Below are 17966 nucleotides of genomic sequence, written 5' to 3'. Positions count from 1 at the left end.
TCCAGCGCTTTACTGAAGACGGAGCCCCGACAAGCACCTTGTTATGCTACTAAGCTGAGAAATAGTAGTAGCCCAACAGGTGCTTCTTCAGTTGCAAAAAATGGACAAACATCGGTGGGGTAACTTCTAACTTATGGACCGAATAGTAGCAGAGAAGGCTGAGTAAGTACCTAAAGGAGTTGGGCATCAATTGGATCGGCAGGATGCGGTACCACCTTAATACCGCGACTATACCTTCACTTAGTGGAAGCCTCAGCCAGACCATCAGGCTATGCTTATAGACATAGAGCTTGCCAAGATGAGTTGAGGTGGCTTGCTGAATAGCACTCGGGCACCTCATCTCTTACTCCTTGGGAATGTAGTACAAGGCCCTGATTTGGGCTAGATCCCTAGGAGTCAGACATCATAGAGTAGACCCAAAGCGGCTGTCAACCCATGGAGGGATGTTGGGCCCCTTCTCAGACACTACCTCGACCTTGAATTCATCGGCCTCGTTCCCCCAGACCACAACCTCTTCCATCTCCATGGCCTAACCTTGAAAACTGTCAACCTCGGCCCCTTGGCCATCGGCCTCACCCTCACGGACCATGAGTGCGGTATCCTCGACAAGAGTCCCCTACTCAGACTTGCTACTAGAACCAAAAGAAGAAGATGAATAGGAAGAATCAGAGGACGAGGAAGAAGATATCTTACCAAAATGAAGACTAAAACCGTGGAAAACCGAAGCACTAGCCAAGGACTACTTCTCGTTGAGCTCTAAAGAACACTTTTCGCAAATGACAAAGTGGCAATGCTCTTCACCCCCTTTTTATAGGATTCCCAATGGCCCAGATCAAGACAGATCAACAACGTCCATTCAATGCCACCCACTGATAGCTAGGGAAGATGAAACGATGCCTCCGCTCTATACATGCACATAGCCTTGGGGAAACAAAATGACGCACCTGCTGACTCGTCTCGAAAATGGTACGAGCGTTGAACCAGTTAGTCCACCCTAAACCGCTCAACTCAAAAAGACATGTTCAACTGAAGTTAAAGTTCCTCAGCCAAGAACCGCAAAGCTTTTCCATGCCACACTATGGCCGAGCACTACACTCCTCGACTTCGGAACTGCAGAAGTGGTGTTCGGGTTATGGTTGAGCTGGCTATGGGCGCCATGTGGAAGCCTCCGTGACTGCCTTATCCCTTTAGCCACGCCGACACCATGCAAGACGGATAAGTGCGACCAAGGAGAGTCCTGCATAGACATGGGAAACAACTCCGTCGGGGATACAAACTTATCCGGAAGACCTCGGCAGGTAACTTTACCCCGACAACCCCGAAAGCCTCATCCAAATAGGACACGAATCTTCGGCTATAAAAAGGTATCATTTACTCAGGGTAAGGGACTTTTGACTCTTGATATTGCTACTTTGCCTCTCATGCTTGGACCAACATTATTCTTAACTACTCGACCCAACCGTCTTTCTCACACCACTAAGTTGAGCATCGGAGTGCCTACCAAAGTAACAACTCCTTGAGCCTCTGACTTTTTTCTTAATTTTAGAATCTTGATATAGTACTTCATCCATTCACCTCAACTTAGTCTACATTATAACCAGCTAGAGGCAAAAAGCCTTCTCAACTATTGGAATATCCTCCCAACAAAAAACCTGTTCCAACATGATGTCTTACCTGAGCTAGTCAGCTTCTTCCTCTTCTCACTTTGTCATCCAAACAAGCATCTCGAATTCAAACAAATGCAAAACCAGCGGCATACGCCTGCCGCCTGCCTGGCTTGTGGCTTCTCTCTGCAGCCATCATCATATTTTTTGGCTGGCCGCAGAAAATTAGAAAAAGCGAAAGGAGCACGGAAATGAGTCCCGAGGAAATTGAAATGACGTGACACAGAAATGTAATGTTCTTACATCTCACCTATCGTCACCATCAATCACCCTTTACAATCCCTCCAAACTCATCATGAATTGTATAACGATACAGACACAAACTGCTCTTGTTGTTTTCTCATCTTCATGTCGTCGTCTGCTTTACAATACAACTCCTCCAATAAAAAGCAGTATTGCATTTATTAGATGAGAGTATATGCCTACGCAATAACAGAAGAAATAAATGGGATAAATCATAAGAGACATGGTTCCGCATTTCTTACACGCCTTCGCAACGGGAAATTGGGAATGATTCATGGATCGGCCTTATGTAGATGCAGTCGGCCCAAAAATCCTGCAGGGATGGGCTCCACAGGGCCCAAGCAAGTTTAAGGAGTAGGTAGAGTGAGACACAATCTAACATCTGAGTGAATTGAAATGGTGAGAAATGATACAAGGACCTCCAATTTCACAGGGAAACATGGCTCTTGATAAAAACACAAGCACAATGGCAGGACAGAATCTGTGTAGCATGATAGCATCCCCAAATACCTGGGTTTAATTAGGCTGAATTGAATTCATTGTTTATTTGAACTTGGTTAGAAACAATTGTTGACCACCTCAAGCTTTGCCCAGCCAGGATCTCCTACCTCATCCAAATGACCCAACCCTAAATTTGACCCCAATACCAAAATGCCCATATTAGCCTCCATTGGGCCAAATTCTGGACCTAAATTTTAGTGGGCCTGCCCACAATTGAGTATCTATAGGATTCCCTTGGACTGTGTTTCCACACCCAAAGTTTACCAAATCTTCAATATACACTGAAACTGAACCCATAGAGGCTCAAGCCAAATCGTCCTCTTTTTTATTACTGTGAAATAAAAATCAGCATCCACCCCCCCTCCCCAATATTCAGTCCAGATGTACATTATTTAATTAAACTCTTCCTATTTTTGTGGTGTCGTCTTGGGATGAATTAGCTTTTGGAAGTTTCCAGTTGGCATTCCTCTTTCTGAGGAGGTGTCTGTTCAAGAATTGAACAAAATTTGTTTTTACACCGTCCTCACTAAGGGTGTCAATGGATCGGTTTTGGATTGGACTCCGTCCAGTCCAAAATCAAATTGAATGGATTGGACGGACCAACAAAATATATTGGATTGGAGCAATTCGGTCCAAAATATTTATTAGATTGGATTGAACCCAGTCCATCCGTAACGAATTTATATTGGATTGAGTTGGATTAAGCCAATATCTGGCTCATTGATATAAGATAAAATATATGTGTTAATGGACCAGGTTTGGGTTGAAACCAATTTAAATAAAAATGAATTTAAACAGATTTGATAGTCCAGACATTAAATTAGAATGGTCCAAATTGATCCCAAACATTCATCTGATTGGATTAGACTTGGTCCATTTATAATAGATTCACATTGGACTGGATTGGATTTGATCAAATTCAGTCCACTTGACACACCTAGTCCTCAGAACACTTGCAACTATGCATGGTGAACATTTCCTCCTAAATGAAAAAAAATATAACTATAGAGATGCTCTAAAAGCACGGCTGTAAGAACTGAATCCGTTTTCACTGTTAAAACCTGTGGAAAAGGCAAACTATCCACCATATGAGCGCCGGTGGGCTTCGTGTTGTGTATATCCATGTAAAGATTAAACTGGGTCTAGCATATAGCGTATGGAACCCCATGGGAGATTGGTACCAAAGTCACATTAGACACCCAGAAGAAAGAAAGAAATAAAGAAAATGTGCATGAAACGATTGGGCCAAGATGAGTTGGCTCCCACCTCAAAGACTTGAAATCCATCGAAAATTGTTGTTGCTATTGCATGGATAGAGAAAACTTGGATCAGGTTAATCCAAACCCAATCTGACCTAAGTCAACGTTCACAATGGGATGGCCCAAGAATCAGCCCATCCAGTTTGTAATGAAGTTTGGCAACCTTAAAATAAGATGGCTCATTGAGGGTGTATGGGTTCAAGTTTGGACAATTTATTCCATTAAAAATCCGATCCATCTTACTATAATGGCTATAATACAATCCCAGCCAAAATTCAAAAGGGTATGATCCAATCCAATCCAATCCAATGAGAAAAATGTTCTATTAGATATCTATTATGGTATAAGTACAATCATTTTTATTTATATTGCACACGTTTTATATGATAAACAGCTTTAAAGGCTCAAACTACATATTTAATTGGATTGAAAAACCAGATGGTTGGTATGGCCTCCTGTTAGTCGTAGCGGAAGCTTGGGATCTAATCCTGCCTGCACCTGGGTTGGGGGGAAGGGGGTTTATGGGTTACCCCCATTGTAACTGCAAAAATGATATAAACTTTCAAAAATAAGGAATGTCAAATGCAGCCTAATTGAACTCAGCTTGACTAAAAAAGCTCACTACTTGATATTCAACTCAAGTTCGACCAAATTTTGTTTTTTTACTCAAACTCAACTCGATTCCATACTTAACATACTCATTACCATAAAGCCAAACTTTAGCTCAAATGCGAGCTTGCGTTGCTGTATTGTACAATTTTAGGGGGTGTTCTATTATAACATCAATTGTTTTTCTTGTTGTTGGTTTCAAAAACAAATCAAAGCCCCATTTCATATAAAGCAAATTGATTCTTAAAACAAAAACACACAAAGATGTTTTTAGTTGTGTGTTTTTTGTTTTCAAAACTGAAACAAAAAACATGTTCTTGAATATGGTTTCAGAAATAAACCGAAGCCCCATTTCATTGAAAACAAATTGTTTCTTAAAACATAAACACAGAAAAATATGTTCGTGGTTGTGTGTGCTTTTTATTTTTAAAACTGAAACAAAAAACATGTTCCTGAATCCAGTTCCAAAAACATGTTTTCATTTGATTTTTTCGACACCATATTTCATAAATCATATAATTTCCATAGTAGAAAATTTGTTTTTGTTTTAAAAGCTAATATTTTTGTTGATTCCAAAAACATGTATTGTTTTTTATAACAAAACTAACTTCTTTTTCTCTTAGAAAACAAAAACAAAGATCAAGAACATATTTTTATTTTATGCTGATGTGGTGATTCTAAAAACAAACGAAAGCAAAAAACAATTATGTTGTAGAACAGCCCCTTATTAACGATAAATGACTATTTCTTGTTAAAATAGTTAACACTAATGTTCTTAAAATATTAAATAACATAATATATCGACAGTATTATGAATAAAAATATATTAAAATTTGATACTTTATTAAATACTCAAATCGGCTTGTGACTGCTAAGTATTATGAAACTTTGACCTCGACTCGATTAACTATTCAAGCTCAGTTTGAAATCAATTATTTGTGAGTTGAATTTGGGTACTCAAGTAGCTTGTGAGTAGCCCAACTCACTTACACCCCTAACCCACCATGCAACTTGATGATTTGATGTCCTTGAATTCAAACCTACCTAACACCCCACCCAACATTATATTATTAAAAGTTAGTTTAAGAAGGCATTTCTCTCTCTATGATTTCCTATTGTGCAACTACATATGGTATACCAAAAACCAATATGTACCACAATGCTTGCTTTAATCTTGGAGTAAACATTGGATTGGATTGTTATTAAGCTAACCCAATCCAATAATATGGTAGTTTGTCTACTATGGTCTAATCCAATCCAATTTAATTGCGTTGGGTTTAAATTAAGAATTTGGATTGGCTTCCCATAGACTGTTCCCCACACCAATCCTACAGCACATTGGAGCTGTGCATTAGAAATATCTTCCATAAATGATATAAGTATGGAGATGTTCCCAATGTATAGCTACAATGTGCTGTGGGGTTCGTGTATAGTTAATCTGGACTCTCAAACTAAATCCAATCCAATGACAGCCCATAGGGAGTGGGAACTAGGCCAACACCCACAAAAAATGGAGTGGGCTGAAATTGGAGTGGCTTCATTCTAAGTATATACTGATTCATGTTGCAGCCTAAACATGTGTATAAGAGCTCCTCAATAGCCTAACCACATACATTCTGGATTGCTTTATTCTTTCAAAGATACTAATGCTTGTCACTTGCATGGCTAATCTTGTGTGCTTGCATAGATATAATCATCGAAAGACAAACACTAGGAAATAATGTCACTTTTCAGTTGTATTTGGTACCATTGCCATTTTTACCTGAAATGCTTTGGATTGATTAATACAAATTGGCATAAAACTGTTATCTATGGTTGAAACAACAAGCAATCCTTAAAAGTACCAGTGGGATTGATCATTGTTGTTTATAGTTGAAATGTCAATTAGAGATTTCCTGCTCAGATAGGTGAAGTCTAATCATTCTACCTGAACTTACTCTCATATATGATGTGACAAAACATATCTACCACCAAATTGTATTGATCGTGCAAAACAAGCAATGTTATCAAATACAACTTTATTTGTTATTATTATTATTATTATGTGTTCGTACTAGATACATTACAATTTTTGAGAAATTCCTGCTAAAGCCCATAACTCTCTACCAGGCTATAACCTCCCACCATTCAGACATGTGGGCTTCTCATTTTTTGGAAAGCTAGACATGTGGCATTTTCTAAGAAATTGCTGCTAAAGCTCACAACCAACCACCACCATTTAGACATGTGGTATCCTATTAATTCAAAGAATATGATTCAAAAAATGGGTAGTTTCACTCGTAAACATTCCCAACAAACAGTTATTTATTAGTTTAATACATGTTTATCCTTAGTCTATTAAATACAAATGGTGGGACCCATTAAAAGATTATCATAAACCCACATTTGTTTTTAAATGATCTTCTTTTTCAAAAAGAAAATACTTTATTAATTACAATCTTGATTCAAATTTTAGGAAGCAACCTAGTTTAACTTTTAAAAATAAATAGATCAAAATAAATTTATTAGATAAATAGTAAATACCAAATAAAGTGGGTTATTGTTTACCAATAACATCTCATTTAATATCTTAAATCAAATTAAAAAAAAAACATAAATTAATAGGAGATTTCAAATAAAATAGATTGCCAATTACAAAGATGCAAGACCTGCATAAGTTTTTTTTCTTTTAATTTAATTTTTGATAACTAAATAGTATACTTGAAACTAAATTATAATCATTCTCTAGTTTTGTAATTAAGCGAAATATGGGCTACCATAGTTGAAATAGAAGGTTAAAAGAGAATAAGGCAGATTTATATGGGACTGGATATGGACCCGGACAAGGGCCATTGGAATGAAACATCGATTGAGGGGAGGAATACCTCGAGCTAGCCTTTTAATGACTCTCCTCCAAGTGGGCAATTAGAGTGGCGTATATGATCACTTTGGTATAGAAAATCTTCACCTTATTTTGAGGCCCACCATTCCATATAGCAAGTTTAGCCCATTTATCTCTTCTGCAACCTGAGCTGCCAAGTACAATTCAATTTATTCTGTTGGCTTTGTTTATTTGTAGTGCAATTTCATTTGTATTGGTGCAAAAGTATGAAAGATTTGCACACTAGTGTAGATGAGATTGCATTGCAAAGGAGGAGAGATGACCCTCTCTAACTTTTCCTCCTTTATTAAGAGACAGTCAGGCAAGCCAATGATCACAAATATGTACTTTATAATATAACGGTCAAGACTCAAGACCCCAAGGTTGTTTTTCATTATTCTTATATTCATAGTCTACGTCGTTTAAATTGTTTAATACTTCAATTAAGGTAAGATGGTGAGTGACGCAACAGCACCGAATTAAGTTTCGTACTCAACAACATCCAACTAACGAATATATAAAATTCTTCTTCTTTGGTTTGGTGCAGAGAGAAGAGTACAGATGGATTCAATTTCAAAGTATGGTGTGATAGTTCTGCCCCCACCAACAGCACATTAGATTATACTTTAAGCAGCTTTGGGTTTAAGAAACGATGGCGTCAGATGAGTCACTCATCCCCTCTACAGAAATATAGTTCGCAACAGTAGTAGTTGATAGCTGTTAGGACTTGGGACGCATTGACAATTTAGAAGGGTTGCATCTTCCATGGGCTTTTAATAATAGTGTTTTATGGGCTCCATGGGCTTCCCCTCTCTACAGGTGGAAAGGTGTCTGGACTGTGGACTGTTGAGTGGCAGCGTCATCTGTCCATATAACATCCATCCCGAGGACTGAGGAGAATCCCAACTCTGGACTGTTGTATCGGGTTCTGTACCTCGGGCAAACCAATCAATTGTCTGGTTTGATTACTGCTTTCACCAGTGCGCTCGATCCAAGGGGATAGTTTACAGCTTGGATTGGTGATTGGTGATGTAAACAGCGCGTTCTCGTTCCAGCAAATCATAGGACCACCCTGCCACTCGTTTTCATCACTCGGTGCCCCGCCCCAAATTTGCAGCATTATTATTAAACAATAAAATAAACACCACTCACGTCTCACGGTTTGTTTTACTCTATTCCAATGCGAGCGCTCTCATGGCAGTCTCCTTCAACTTCAAGGGAACGATGCTGTTCATCGTTGGATCCTGAGATAATCTGTGCCGACATCGACGTGTTTCGCTGTCAATAATACGCTTGGGACAGTAGTCCTCTGACCTGGCCAAAATTATGGCTACGTGTCGCAGATAAGAACCGTGGGTAAGAAATCAACAAACAATATGGGATGGAATCTCTTGAAAATCTATTAGGCCAACTGTCCTGATTTGCCACGTGGGCATGCATCCTTTTGGCCTCGTATTTTAATGAAATCCTCTACCATTTTCCATTGACGGGGATCACTTCACATAATGTAAGAAGCGACGTTGCCACATGGCTATCCATCACATGATGGCCCACCCTGTTGTTTGTGTCTGACAATGGGATCATCCAGGATGCAATTGATCGTCAATGCATCTTGGATGTATTGTAGGCAGAGACAAGAGGACTAGAGGCAATAAACCCAAATGCAGTGCAGGTCCTAGGAGGAAGCATGAGACGTCATGATATAGTCCAGGCGAGACTCGAGAGAATATAAAGAGATAGGAAAATGAAAGGAAAGCCCCATCCAAGTCCAACTCCCCCAAGGACACATGAAGTGGGTCCACAAAGTGGGAGCAAGCTGATCCGATGACGGAGATTCTGGAATATGAATATCAAGGATCTGATTCTGAGGCGCACCGACAACCGGACCGGAGCATGAGCGGCAGCAGCAGCAAGCAGGCAGGATCTCATTGCTATTGCTTGAAGCCCTGATCAGCTAATCTTGAATTCTGAGCCAAACTCGGAACTCGTTTGGTATACCCGGATTAGAATAGATAGGGTGGTGGGGTCAGGGGAGGGTGGGAAAGCGACAACACCATATTATAGTGGGGACCACACCCACCTGTCAAAACCGGCAACTAATGCGACAAATGTACAGCTGAGTGTGTCCCCACCACTCCCAATGTTTCCTTTTTTATTTTGTTCGATACGTCATCGTCTAACTCCAACCCATCCGGCTCGGCTCGGCTCGGCTTAGAATTGAAGGCATACTAAGATCAATCATCAATCATCAATCGGAGGCTTCAAAATATACCGCTTACTTACAATAAAAAAGTCGCTTGCTTATTAACAAATAATAAAAAAAAAAAGAGAGAGAAACAGAACAATCAATCAACCTCTTTCTTCTTCTCTGACTTATTCGCTACCAAGCCAATCATTTGAATTTTTGATTCGATTAAAATAACTTTTGCAGTTTTCCAATCGATTTGGGTCGGTAACGGGTGCAAGATCCGGTTTTTTGGTCCAAGTGATAGTTTGGGGAGGGCTTTCCCGCAGCGGCTCTCCTGGGGTTGCATGGTAGGGCCCACACAGAAAGTCAGGAAGCTGTATTTGCTAAAAAAACCCCGAAAAGCCGAAAACCGCTGTGGTTGAGTCGAGAAATTGACTTTTCGGTGAAGGCTAATCTGGATAGCTTCAGCTGTTCAGTAGTAAAGGGCGCTCAATCAACGCACAAACCTTTCTAAATGGTGACGGGATCTGATCCTCACAAATGGGCGTCTCATACGTACATCTACTGTGTATTAGAAACATTTGTCATGAATATTTATTAATAAGTACAGAAGATGAGATGTTCTCAGTATGTGCTTGTGAAGAACAGATCCGATCTCTTCCAAATGGGTTCTAACAATATGGCATTCGTGACTCACTCATGAGAACGCGCTCACCAAATCATAACTCGTAAAAAGGAATATAAATTAGATATGGTTTACTTTGAATTGTTAAAATAGATGTTACAAACAAGAAAAATCTGTAAGCAACCGAATGTCAACGGGGCGGAGTTGGGTTTGTCATGCCTTTTCTCTGAATCCAAACTCAAATATCACACCCTGTATCCAAATGGAGTTAAAAATCTCAATCATTTTTACTTGTAAATTTATTTATTATTTATTTTTAAACTTACCTACAAATATATAATATAATATAGTTATCCGAACTATTTTGGATTAAATATACAAATATTGTTTTGCTATTCCACTACATCTTTGAGATAGTGACTTGTGTGCCCTTGGTGTTTTTTCAGCAATACAACCAATGCTCTTTTCACTCAGTTGTTTGTAAGACTTGTTAAAAGCAAGACTATACCAAATACAGTAAATACAGCAAACATCTTTCTCCATTTCTCACATACTGATTGCCTATTTATTAACAAAAACTAATCATGCATAGAAGGAAGAGACCCACTTTAATAGAACGACTTTAGGCTATAATAATTAGCCTGGCTAGTATAATGTAACGTCTTATCAGCGTTATATAGGAAAAAAAAATGGTGTTTCAGAAGAAAACAGTTATATGTTTGGAATCGTTTTTCTATAGAAAACGGTGTTTTAAGCCATGTTTTGGAAATCAGGAAGGCATGGCTTGAAGTAAAGTAATTGTTGCTACTAATAGAGCATTGATGTAGTATTGGTACTAAATAAAAAAAGTTGTTGCTCTAGGAAACGTCCTATCTAATAGCAACGATTCCAAACAAAAAAAAGGCACAATTTTCTAAGAAAACGGTGCTCCAAGCCACACATCAGCAGCATGCTACAACTGCAACATTGATGCCAAACATATACGTAATCAATGAAGAGGGTCAAACTCATAACAATGGCTATAGATGGTTGTCTGAGATGAGACCAGATCTATTCCTCACACATGGCGTCTCACACTGACTTGTACATCCCATTGTGTACTGGAAATATATTTTGTATTTTTGTGTTATTATTTACGGGAGATATTCCCAATGCATGGTGGGATTTCTTGTGAGGTCGTTGTGAGGTGCCCTATGTGAGGAGCAGATCCCAATTCATCACAGATTTCCTTGTCCATCGTTATTATATACAAGGTAAATTTCTTAAACTACTCTTATGGTGTATTTAATTGATTAGCTCTACTCTTAACGTTCGCATCGTTAATAAAATATTAACAAAATACTGAAATGTTTGTTTTACCCTTGAAAGCTCCTCCAATTCTGCTTTTGTCTGGTCTTCACTGCTCAAGTCGAGTCTAGTGATCATTGATCAAAATCAACGCCGCCCATGCAAACTTCTAGCAGTGATCTTCTTCCTCCACTCCCTTCGCCTCTTCGTTTTCCCCCTCCACCTCCCTTGTATACAATCCCATCTCAGGTGAGGTTTGATCAGTAGCAAATCTGAGCAGATTTGGCCAAGTAACAAGATGGTTCAAAAGATTAAAGAAAATGGACAGGAAGGAGACTTGGATGAGCAGGACCTATGAATGGATTCAAAGGAGCTTTGAACAGTAGCAAATATGAGTGGATCTATTTGCAGACTTAGACGGACGAGACCTTTGAATGGATTCGACGGAACCATCTCCGTCAGCTTTCTTCCCCAACCTCGAATACTAACTACAGAAGAAAATACAAAAGGAATGGATCGTGGATTTGGTCATAGACTTGAACGGTGGTGACCGGTAAGGAGATGTTTGAGCAACACTCAACTCGACACTAGTAACATAATTGTTTGTTCCATTTTGACGGAACCATCTCCGTTAGCCTTCTTCCCCAACCTTGAATACTAACTATAGAAGGAAATACAAAAGGAATGGATTGCGAATTTGGTCATAGACTTGAACGGTGGTGACTGGTAAGGAAATGTTTGAGCGACACTGACTTTGGGAACATGGTTGTTTGTTCCATTTCTTCTTCCCTTTGCAAAGATGTTCCATTTCTTCTTCCCTTTGCAAAGATGGACGATTGTGATGAAGGGTGATTTGACTCGACCTAGTAATAGGAGGATACGTGGGCACGACCTAACTAGCAGGGCAACAACTCAGTCTGACACGCCAATGGATTGAGCTCGGATAACCAGACCACCTCGGGACGAGTATACCTCGGCGCAAGGTCACATTAGGACCACCTCGGTCCCAAGGCACTTCGGCATTCATATCAAGTCGGATTTAAAGAGCACAAGCTCAGGCAATGCTGACCGATCACCGCATGGCAACCCCGGAGATCTCGTCATCGTACTCTGCATCATACGGGATCGTACCTTGTAACGGCTAAATATCATCTCCCCACTCCCCGATTCAGGCGGAAATGGTCAGCCTTATCAGTTGGTAGCGTTATCCCCAACTAACACGGAAACGGATCCTGTCGTAGTGAGAATTCCAGAACTACTCCACCGAACCCGCAAGGACTCTAGTATATAAAGGCTTCACCCCCCCAGGGGTGATGAGGACACGTAATCTCTGCTCTCTAGCTCTCTCACAATCTAATATCATTTTTAGCTCGCAAACCAAGTGATAACTTAAGCATCGGAGCGACCCTGCCGAGTAAACAACCCTGGGTTCTCTAATTCATCTCTTGCAGGTTCATCAAGCCCATCATTACCGGTAGCCAGATCATCTCTTGCAGGGAGCAGCCAGATTGCGCTACATCGGATTGAAAAGTCGATGGAGTTCCCATTAGTTATGTGAACCTACATTTTTTTTATGAAGAAACATAACCTACCTTAGTTGTGTGAACCTTGTTTTTGATAATGGAGATCCCATTTATCAAATCAAAGATTACCGGAGTTGTCTGGTGTAGATCGAGATTGAACAGAGGTCTCTCTCAATCAAAACCAGGGGTCTCTCTCAATCAATGGATTACTGGAGTAGTCATTTGGCGCAGATCGAGCTTTTCTGGATTATCGGAGGATTTCTTTACTCTTGCAGATTGAAGATTGGAATAGATGGCGAGCGAATCGAAATGGATGGTTCATCACTGGTATTAAAGCAAGGTTTAAGGCTGATTATACTTGAGAAAGAGGAGAGAGAAATAGAGAACTCCGCTACCGTCGATCTCTTCGGTGGCGTTGCTTACACATCAATGGCTTCTGCTATTGAATCGAAGAGAGCTTGGAGCCAGGCTATGATTTGCAAGGTTCGAAACCGATAGTGATATGGCGTTGATGGGACAGTTGAAGGAAAATAAAGGGAAGATAGAGAGAGGTCGGAGGAGGAAGGGGATGAAGTTAACATTGGGTAAAGGAGAGAGAAAGAGGGGGAAGTTAGAGGTGGAGGGTAAAATTGAATTTTTAAAATATTATGTAATGACAGAATCTAATGATAAGGATAGAGTTATTCAATTATCAAAAACAGTAAAAATAGTATTAATCGATTTTCAAACAATAAACGCACACTTAATGAATTAGCTAAAGCATAAGAATAATTTAAGAAATTTACCCAAATATATATCACCCCAACTCCCAATGCCCGTGAAAGTTTAATTCAGATAGATTCGTATTTGGTGGTTATGGGATGTCGAGCCCAGGTGTGGTTACCCACCCCTACATATACGTCAAAGTCCTAAATTCCCCCTAGGACGAAGATATACAAGAAGTTGATCCAAATGCCCGATTACAGGGCCCACAAAACCCATTCTTTTTCTGTGGGAGGGGGGGAGGGTGTTGAGCAGCTGGGTTAGAGAGAGAGAGAGAGAGATTTCCTGCTCTTTTTCTTTGTGGGCCTTGGACCTTTCTTGGATTGAACTAATCATTTGTTCCAAGTTACAAGTGATGTTGCAATCAATAGTAGGAGTTTGATGTGCTGATTTACTTTGCAGCTTTTGAGTATCAAGAGAACTTATAAGATATCAAATGAATAGGATATCATAACTGGGCATGTGAGGACAGGATCAACTAAGCTCTGTGGTCATCATGACCACAGGCCTTGACCACAGGCCTTTCCTTTAATGTTTGTGCCTGTTTCCATATTTGCAGTGGTAATAGGATTAGTTCAAGTTCAAATTTAGTTCCATATCAAAAGTAAAAGAAGAATAACTATATAGTCATGGTGGGTGGGACTGGGATATACTACAAAACAATATTCACAATTTTGACATGCATCCCATCCTGTCTGTGGTCTGTGGGGAGAAGCACTTTGTATCTAAGAGTTGCATAAACTCGTTGTTTACTAGCATTCCTCAAAAGAAAACATATAATCAATAAGCTATAGTCACCAACTGTTTTCACTACAGTTGCATATATATGGTGATGGTGCAAGTGCAGAATCGAAAGGATTTTGTACTCTGGTTCAGTTTATTTTTGCAGTTGTTTGATAAGAATAGGTCTTTGTATATTGAAAATGAAAGAAATTTTGTTTTACTTGACATTTTTTTTTTGCATTCAAAACATGACTCGAAGTTGGTCATTGTAAAACAGGTAGATTCCAGCCTTGAAATTCGTTTTTTGTACTCATTGCAACCAAACACAACACATTGTTTATCAATGCAAAACCAAATCGAGTCTGAATTTGTACTTTTGTGCAAAATTGCATTTACATCAATGCATATGCCTTTTGTATTCTACAAAATTTGTATTTACATCCACACATGCCTTTTGCACCCATTCTCTTGCAAAATGTTGCCTACATGTCAATGCGGATACCATAACAGTAAGGGATGTGTTTTGAATGAGTTTACTTATGCTGCGGCCATCACCACAGCAAATTTTGAATTTAAAAAGCAGACGTCTCAATATTTTCAATTTAAAACTTTTAGTCCATGTTTTATTGTCGGTCACAAGAAAATGTTACGGTGATGGTTACAGTTAAGGTTTTTAAAACCGGACTGGATAGAGAACCCTTACGGGGACTGGTTCTCGTATTGAACAGTCTTATCATTCAGTTCGAATGGACAGTCCGTTTTGACTTAAAAAAATTAAAAAAATATATATACAAAAGTTATTATACAGGTTGACAGTTCGACCGCCCCAGGTCAGTGAATCGTTGATCAAATCAATGATTTTTAACCAAAAAAACAATTTTAAAATGAAATGGAACTGATTACTTAACCAGTTCCCAGGTTTTCAAGTCCGGCTGTCCGGTGGCCTTGAAAATCATGGTTACAGTAGGATATAAATGAATCATTTTATGGGGTGCTCGCCAATATTTATGAATTTTCTTTTCAAGACAAAAATAATTGCCATGTCAACAAAAAACAATAAGATTTTGCTGATATCGTATTTTGGCCATACCCAATATCTCAACTGTGGGGGCACATAAACGTACAGAAAATAAGAAAATGATAACTGAAACATTTGGATACTTACATTTTTTTTTTTTTTTTGCTTAAAAGGACTATATATTTTTCACTATTATTAGGGGTGTGTACCATTTACCCGAGAAAAAGGGCCCAAATCATCACCTTTTTGAGATGCAAGTGAAAATCCCTTTTAACTGTCCAACAAAAGGAAAAAAAAAAAAAAATCAAATTCCTAGATTTGGAGTGTGATATGAAGAAGACAGAACCTTAAACCTTTTAAGTGATTCCACAATAAATTTCATTGAGGAGAATCAATCATGATTAAGACAGTGAAGAAAAAAGCTGGTGGGCATTATACCCAAGAGGACCAAAGTTGTTTGGCCCATTCGAATTTTAGAATGAATCAAAATTGACAAAATATGTCAAGCTCGCTCTTCCTTTTAACACGATAATTAGTATTCCGAGGACAACCATGGCTAATGGCACCATCATTGTTTCCCAACAATTATTAAAGGATCCTCTTGGAGCTATCTAACCATATTCCTGAAAGCTAAATATCAATATGGCTTTTCTCTTCTTCCTTTCAAACGCATCCTCCCCTATAACCTCCATCACTGTTTGAGTTAATCTAATTTAATACCCATTGGGAAGGGCTTTCCTGTGATAGATCTTCGACTTCCATGGCATGGAAAGCTGAACAACTATGTTTGGTGAAAGCAGTAAAAGCCATCCGGCCCCAGCCTCTCAAACACTATTTCTAGTAGGGATGGCAATGGCACGGCGCAGGGACGGGAAGTCTCTCTCCACCCTGTTTCTACAAAAATCCCCATCCCTATTTTCATCCCCATTCCCCATAAATTTTTATAATGTTAACCATTTTTCTTTTTATTTTATTTTATTTAAAAGAATAAAAATAAAATAATTAAAATTTATAATCTTATTAGAAAAGATTTAAACATATTCAACCATATTTTTAAAAATATTAATATATAAATATATGTGTACATATATACATATATAATATATATATAATCATATATATATATATATATATATATATATATATATATATATATATATTAATGAGAATCACACAGGTCGAGGATCAGGGTCTTCATGGAGTGGGGAGTGCTCTCCTTGTCCCTACCCCATCACTGCTAATTATGGGGATGAAAATTTCTCAATCTCTGTCTCTATTGGGGAAATCATCCCCATCTCTGCCCTATTCGGGATGAATCCATACAGGAATCAAGGAAATAAGAAAAATTACCCTCCCTAATTTGTAGTTTTAAGCTAAGCCTTTAGCTATACTTGATTAATTGAATATGCTCATCATTCTATTTCACTAAAATTATGTCCTTAGTCTGTATTTGTCTTCAGGCAAAAGCTTTGGGGTGTGGGGCTACAGTAATCATAGTGCAGTCTAAAGCCCTGTCACTTGCCACATGTCTTGTCCAACAAACTGAGTTGGCATTTGGTAACATTTTTAGAAGAAAAAAAATGATTATGTTGTATTAATTTTCAAAATGAAAAAATCTTCTGAAACTTAACCTTCCATGTGCAAGGCACGTAGAGGGCCTCATAATAATTTTTTGTGTTATACTAGATTACTAATGTATCGGATCACTACTGTTCATTCTATAGGATATAGATTATAGAAACACCTAAGCCTCTCATTTCATAGGAGCTGAGGTCATAAGGTGGCATGTATACCAATACAGGAGGAACCACCTTAATAATTTATTAAGGTGGGCCGTAGTGTTAAAAATATAGATTTCTATCTATAGGTCTAAATCGGGCCGGGCCGCATTTGGACCAGCCTAGCTCGGCCTGGCATGACGGCTAATGGGCCATGCCAAGTCCGGAATGGAGGTCCGTGCTATGTTGGGTCAGGGATTCAAGGCCCATGGGCCGGCATGGCATGGCATGATAGTACGTGTCATGTCGCCTGTAACCCACGTGTCGGCATGGCACGAAGTACAGCCCGCTACAGGCCAGCATGGCACGGCTTGCCAGGCTCGTAATAGGCCGCACTTGGCCCGCCCGAGAATATAGCCATTGGGCCCAACTTTTGGGGGGGGGGGGTTTACAGAAATACCCCCCCCCCCCCACAACAGTTATAAATAGCTATATTAGGGGGGTATTTCTGCATTTTGCTTATGGGGGTTGAAAAAATGACATAAATGGCCCCCCAACAGCTATATAACAACTAGTTTATGGGGCATTTTGGGTAAAGTTATAAATAACTTTACAATGACCAAAATATCCCTCCCAACCCAGCACGGTCCAAGCCCACGACACAGCTTGCAGCTCGGCCCAACCCAGGCCTGCATGCCAGCACAGCACGACACAGGTCCGCTTAGGCCTGGGCTGTGGGCCGTGCCGAGTCGACCCCCAAAATTTCCACTAGGGAGGATGGCACAGCCCATGACAGCCCACAGGCCAACATGACACGGGTCACCTTTAGGGTGGGCTGCCCATGGACTGTGCCGTGACGACTCGACATGGCCTACTTTACACCTCTATTCTTATCTCATGTCAAATTGATTTCATCAACAACCATTTTATTTCACGTGTGATTTATAGTTAATCATCAATCATCATCATATAAGCCATGTCCTAAT

This window comes from Nelumbo lutea, chromosome 1, assembly GCF_056320005.1.
Source record: "Nelumbo lutea isolate HS-2025 chromosome 1, American lotus-T2T, whole genome shotgun sequence".
Classification (NCBI taxonomy): Eukaryota; Viridiplantae; Streptophyta; class Magnoliopsida; order Proteales; family Nelumbonaceae; genus Nelumbo; species Nelumbo lutea.
Note: the sequence above shows the minus strand (reverse complement) of the source record.